At 43.2% G+C, this 5858-nt stretch overlaps 1 protein-coding gene across 5 annotated transcripts in view; it reads left to right on the forward strand.

Moving 5' to 3' along the window:
- TRIM2 (tripartite motif containing 2) overlaps window positions 1–5858 on the forward strand; it is a 175732-nt gene that overhangs the window by 92086 nt on the left and 77788 nt on the right. The window contains exon 1 of one of the 5 annotated variants that reach the window (XM_019521667.1): window positions 1901–2033. The exons of the other annotated variants lie outside the window; for them this stretch is intronic. The gene's annotated coding sequence lies outside the window, so the exon portion shown is untranslated. Of the gene's footprint in view, window positions 1–1900; window positions 2034–5858 lie in introns of those variants that run through there. 5 annotated transcript variants of the gene reach the window in all.

Here is a 5858-nt window from a genome sequence, read left to right on the forward strand (position 1 = left end):
CCCCAACAGGGCAGGTGGACTAGCCTCAGCTGCACGGTTTGCTCAAGCCCAGCCAGGTTGGCTCCACTCTTGAAATGTCGTAGAGCTGAAGCAGCAAAGGTTCTGCTTCCTAGCCTGTACCCTGCCTGTGCCTGTCAGCCTGGCGGGGTTGGGGGAAAGGGGAACAGAACTTCCCCACCCAGCCTCAGCCCTGCCCCTGAACCCTGGTCTGCCCAGCTGCCCACCCCCTTTCTCTTACACGGCCCACCCCTGCAGGTGGGAAAGGGGAAGCTGTTCCCCATCCTGGTGGCAGGGGCTGCCCATGGGGGGTGAGACACCACAGAGGGTCTCCCCTGGCTCATACAGGGTCCCCTGAACTCCAGCCTCTCCTGCTATGGGAGCCTTGAAGATTTTGCTGCCATCTCCTCCCCCAGGCAGTCCAGCTGCTGCTTGGCCAGTCACTCTCCAGAAAGGGGGCTGGCTGAGCAGTGGCTAGACTGTGCAGAGCAGGGGGTGGGGAGGAAATCCCTGCAGCTCCCATGGCAGGGGAAGCCAGGGCTCAGGGGACCCCAGGCAGGCCAGGGGAAAACCCCTGAGGTGGCTCCCCCTGAGTGGGTGGCCCCTCGGTACCAGAATGGGCACTTCCCCCTCTCCCGAGAAACAGCAGGTGGTTGGGGGTGTGTGCTGGGCAGCCAATCAGGGATGGCTGCAGATTGGCTGGGCTTAGCTGGCAGGCTGGGAGGCATGCTCTAGTGCCTGCTGCCTTTTGGCCTGGGCCAGTGCAGGCATCTGGCTGCCTTTCCCAACTGAAAGCTGACTGTGAGTTCAGTTTGTTATCGGTTGAATCTATGCAGCTTAGAGAAACCTGTGAAAAGGGCTTTGTGACAGTCTGTACTTAGCCTAAGTGCTACCCTGCCCCACCTTCAGCCCCATTGTTGTTATTGGTTAGTTTCATCCTACAGTCAGTAATAGCTTTCTGGTTCATTAAGCTGTGATTTTTTTTGATGGGTAAATGGAGTAAGATAGAAGCATGTAACGTTGCCCTAATGATAGTGAAAAAAGCCCCTAAACATTCAGCTGTGATTCTGTTGTGTTCTTGTTTGATAGTGTCAAAGGTGAAATCCCCAGTTTGTGGTGTAGGACATTTCTGCTACTTTTATATGCTAGAAGTATTTTATTTTATTTTTAGAGATTCTTTAGCTCATCTTAAACAGATTTGGAGCCACAGAATACAGTTTTTACATTGCTGAAAGTTGTGGCAGGAGATCACTATTTTTCATAGTACTCTGCATCTTGAAAAGTCAGAGTGAAATTCATTTATCTTAAACTGTTCTCTTCACTGTGAATGAAAGTGCTTTCGTTTTCTCTCGTGATTCTTCAGATAATTGATGTTGTATAATATTTACTCTCCCTCTGAGTTAAGTCCTAATTCTGATTTGCAAGTAATATTTGCATTTGGATTTCTTAGCTGCCTTGACATGCCAGATGCACAGTGGTAGCTGCCTCTGACTGCTAATCCTGTAATAGTGACCAAATTCAATGGCTCTCTGCTGAGCCTGAAACAGCTGATTGCTGACTAGGGAGGGGAAAAAAAACCAGCGAATCTCATTGCAGCTCTCTGCTGCATCCCTATCCCACAATCCTTTGCACAGTTTGCTGCAGTCTTTCTACACAGGCTGAGTGAGAAAAAGATGTGCTAAATAAAGATTGATTGGTTCGAATCCTGAAGGGGTCTCCCACTTGTTAATGACCCAGGGGGGAAAAAATTCATGACAGCTTCACTGGGCCTCCTCTTGTTTCTTCCATTTTTCTTTCCACCTGTCCTTTATATGGAATGGAGCATCACTACCTAGAACAAAAAATATGCTGTGCCTCTAATAATGCCTGTGCTTTGATAGGGATTCTTTAACAGTTTCACTCCTGAAGCTCTTAAACTTGAAATAGTAACAGAATTATGTTTTGTTCGTTTGGATTACTGCGGAACAGCAGCTCCATCCCTGCGAGGAATTTATACTCAGCACTGCACTGATTAAGCTATTTATCTACAAAGATGGGTAGGTGTGAAATTTCAAGTTTGCTCAGTATTATTCTTGGTGGCTACTCCTCCCTCTGTGCTGGCTCCCTGCTTGTTCTTTATGATGCTGCATGCTTTCAGAAAGGAAGATGCTTGCTCTGTGTTTTAAATAACAAGGCACCAAACTGTACGAGAGAGAAAAGAATGCAAAAATGATCTTAACAAGCCTTTTTATACAACGTGCTAGGTTTCTATAGGATGATGGTGGTTAATTTATTCTGTATTTTAACCTAGTATGTTTTAGAATAGACTAATCTGGGGCTTCTGCTGTAACTGGATTAAATTTTATCCTTTTATGCTTATAAATGTAGGCTGGCAAAGTGTCTGTTTTAAGGAATTCTACCCCAATCTTCTCCTATCTGTGAACCAGCGTTATTTAGATCCCCCCCACCCCTTCCTACAGAACGCCAGGCCTGACAGTTCCATTGCAAACGTTGCCACTGGAAACCCATTCATTCATAATACATGAATAGACCCTCTGGGTTCTGAATACCACTGATAAGTACGAACAAACAGCAAACGATTTGGTCTGTTCTGACAGTTCTTGCAGGCTGAATCTAGTCATCATTGTGGCTGGGTGGAGTTCTGCGATAGCACTATATCCAAAAACAGAGAGTTCTGCTCTTTTATGAAAAACTCATATAGAATTTAACAGGCAGTTATAAGTTTTCTATGGGTTTTTTTTTAAACAGTGCAATTTAATTGAGAATGAAGTTCTTTGTTTCTTGAGACTGGTTTAAACTAACCTATAGAAAGAATATTAGTTTCTAAGTAATTATGGAGGTTTTTAAGACTAACTCAGATAACATCTTATTTGTAGAAGGCTAACAATCGTAGCCCTTCTATAGGAAGTTCTGGTTTGGAAGGGTGTGGCTGAGTCATGATATTGCTTCTTGAATTTATGGATGCTTATTGGGTTCAGGTTTTTACATTATTCTACAGGGCCCAGTGTTTTTTGTTCTATGCTGTGAAGGATATATTTAGCAAAAAATTATAAGTGTATTTTCTAACAGAAGGATAAAAAATGGAAATAAAGTGATGTCATTTTCATGAAAGCTGTGAATGAGTATTGAATGGGTGACAAAGAATGCTTGCTTTTTCAGAGCTCTTGTTCTGGAATAGGTTTAGAGAAATACAAATCAGGTTCACATGGGTGGGTGTGGTCCTTTCTCCTCTGAGAGTCTATTAAGCTACAGGTTTAGATAGATAAATATATTGCATGTATACATATTAATATCCAAAGCCTTGTCTTAATTTTAAGTGGTGATGGATTGTTAATTCATATTCCAGTTGTTTGTGCTACTAAATTATGGGCACCATTATTAAGCAGTGAAGAAAAAGTTTTGTATGTTCTTTTGAAACAAAACAAGTTTTGTATGTGCTTTTGAAAGTAGTAGTCTGTAACTGAAGGTTTGTAGAATGGCTTTTCCTGAAAGAATAATATTTGGAGGCTTATTGTTTAATTTAAAGCATATTACAAGAGCTCAGGGATCTGGGACAAAAGTTCAATAAACTGATAAAACCTAAATCAGGTAAATCTTATACTACATCTATCCAGGTTTATCTTAAACCGGTTTGGGCCATAATTTTGTTTGTGAATAATTTTATTCTATTTTGCTCATTATGAGTTGATCCCCAGAGGATGTCCTGGAGATGCCAGTGCAGCATGTTTGTAACTATTCCCATTACCCTAGAAATAATTAGTCACATAGAATATAAACAAAGCCTACAACTAGGACATCCCAGCCAAAGATTTGTCTAGCCAGGTTTTGAAAACCCCAGGGTGGAGCTTCCACCACCTCTCTGGCTAACCTGTTCCACCTCGGTCCACCTTCCTAGTGAGAAGATTCTTCCTAATATCTAACCTAAACTTCCCTTGCTGCAACTTAAGACCATTGCTCATTGTTTTGTAATCTGCCACAATTAAGAGCAGTCTAGCTCCATCTTCTTTTAAACCCTCCTTCAGGTAGATGAAGACTGCTATTAAGCCTGCTCTATCTCCTCTTCTCTCGACTAAATAAGCCCAGTTCCCTCAGTCTTTCCATATAAGTCATGTGCCTCCTCACCATTTTTGTTGCCCTCCGCTGGACTTTCTCCAATTTGCCCACATCCTTTCTGCAGTGAGGGACCCAAAACTGAACACAGTACTCCAGATGTGGCCTCACCAGTGCTGAATAGAGGGGAAATAATTACTTCCCTTGACCTACTGGTCTTTTGCCTGGCCTTGCTTTGCCCTTTTCCTGTTCCCATTTTCTGTCCTTAATACTCACCAGCCTTCTGTACATTGTCTGTGTGTTTAATACTATTCTTTGGAGTCCAAGCTTCTTTTCCCCTAAACCTGCCTTGGGGCCATTGGTTTAGATGAGCAGTAATTCCAAGTGTACTTCTGATTTCTTAGTTTATGTACATAACAGATTTTGTTGTTGTGCTGTCAGACTGTATTCCACCCCCTCGGCTCCATTATGTTCTTTTTGATAAAGGAAGTATCAGCAGACTTCAGCCATAGGGGTGTGGGGTGGGCTCACTCCTTGACTCTGGGGACATTCATTTTCTTTAAGGCTATGAATGGATGTTGCATTTATTGCAGGAGAAGGCCTTTTGTCCTAGGATCATACAGCCATACATGCCCTATGTTCCACTTCTTCGAGTCTCACTGAAGTACGCTGGATAAAATGTAGTAACACTTCTTTCCAGGATGTCCAGGAAAGGAGCATCAGTGCAGATTGGAAGGGGAACATGTGTAAATGACTGTGCTGCTCCTGTCTGTGTACAGCCATAGTTTGGGGGTTTTTTTCTCTGAATATGTTTCTTGATCCTTCTGCTTCCCTGTCTGCTAACTGCATTTGCTCATGCTTCCTGCTGACAGGAGGGCATGTGTCGTCTTCTTTGTCTGTTACTTTTAAGGCTTCTGTCCAAGCCAACTGACTGCATGCTTAATTTGCATCTGTTAGGGTAATATCTAAGCACCTTCTTCCCTGCTTCCCAAACCCACATTCTGGGCATGTCTACACATGCATTTAGGCATGCCTGAATTTAATGTGCATTAGCTTAATGCGCATGGAGGCAATTTAGGCTTGCATCTACACATGCATGCATTAAAGCATATTAATGCTGTGTATACGTACTGACGTGGGACTTAAGTTAGCCCCAAGTCAGTCCATACATGTTGTTAATGCACCTTAATGTGTCTACATGTGCATTAATGTGCTTTAGCTATTTGCACCTAAATATTATACCTGCTTTTGCAAATAGCCTAAAATTGCCATTTCTAAGGCGCATTAAGGGCATGCATGTATAGATGTGCCCCCTTAATGTGCCTTAAATCAGGCTAACATGCCTTATATCAGCATGTGTAGACACGTCCTCTGAAGACTAAACTTCTTTCCCTTATGGAGACTAAATGTGTCACACCTTAGTCGTTATGGCTAGGGACAGAAATACATGTAAGCTGTCATAAGCCATAAAAAACTGGTTCAAACCTGTAACACAACAGAAATTCAGCGTACATAAACTATTTTCAAAATGGGTGAAACAGGTTTAAAATGAATGTCGAAAGATGCAGTATCAGACTAAACTGATTTAGGTTACATCAGTTTATTGAATTTCTTTCCTAAATTCCCTCCAGATTGAAGTTAACTCATAGTCCCCAGCATCCTAGGATGCTTTGCACCTACCCTGCAAAGCCACCTTGCAGGGTGGGTAGGCGGGCTAGCCTTGGCCCAAGCTGTTTGCTCCAGCCGAGCAAGCTCAAGCACCCCAGACAAGTCATGGCTCCATCCCGCACCCCACCCTAGCTGGGCAGCAC

This window comes from Gavialis gangeticus, unplaced genomic scaffold, assembly GCF_001723915.1.
Source record: "Gavialis gangeticus isolate Ggan-Ray unplaced genomic scaffold, GavGan_comp1, whole genome shotgun sequence".
NCBI classification, from domain to species: Eukaryota; Metazoa; Chordata; order Crocodylia; family Gavialidae; genus Gavialis; species Gavialis gangeticus.